Here is an 833-nt window from a genome sequence, read left to right on the forward strand (position 1 = left end):
GATGTTCCGTTCCTCTTATTGGTGAGCAGAAGTTTGTATATTTAAAAATTACTTAGTTTTGGAGAGAAAGATCCTGCCTGTTACACCAAGACTTGAAGGTAGGCTGCTTCTGGCACATGTTTGGGTTTGTACGCAAAATTGAAATGACTTTGAATTTCTGTGCTGTGGTCAGTGGATTCCAATTGTCACTCATATAAAGTATGAAAAGACTGAGGTGACTAGAATGTTAAAGCTTCTGGAATCTTGCCTCCAGGCACAATAAACTTAAGTGTTAAAACCAGAAGCTCATTATGACCAGGATTAAAATGGACTTTAATCTTTGTCTTAGTTCATTTTGTGTCACAATAAAAGAATACCTAAGGTGGTATTCCTTAATTTATTAAAAAAAAAAAAAAATGTTAAAAGGTTTATTAGGCTTGCTATTTTTGATGGCTGAAAAGTTTGGAATTGGGCAAGTGGTTAGGGCCTCAGGGTGAAGGGGCAAAGGGAAGTCATACATGTAGAGATCCCATGTGAGAAGAGTAGCAAGGTAACGGCTTCAGGGGCGTAACAGGCTTTTTAAAAAAAGAAAAAAATCATCTCTTCTGGGAACTAACAAAGAGCTCACTCACCTCTTCCTTCCAGGGAGGAGGACATTAATCTGTTTATGAGGGATCCCCCTTTATAACTAAAACACCACAATACTGATTGTTAAATTTCAACCTGGGATTTGGAGGGGACAAATATCCAAATCAGAACAGTATTTTAGTAGTATTTGTGGAATTTTTAAAAGGTATGCATTTTTAAAACTAGGCCCTCCTCAGATTAGATTCATAAATACTGATCCCCAATGT

This window comes from Nycticebus coucang, chromosome 5 (genome assembly GCF_027406575.1).
Source record: "Nycticebus coucang isolate mNycCou1 chromosome 5, mNycCou1.pri, whole genome shotgun sequence".
Lineage (NCBI taxonomy): Eukaryota > Metazoa > Chordata > Mammalia > Primates > Lorisidae > Nycticebus > Nycticebus coucang.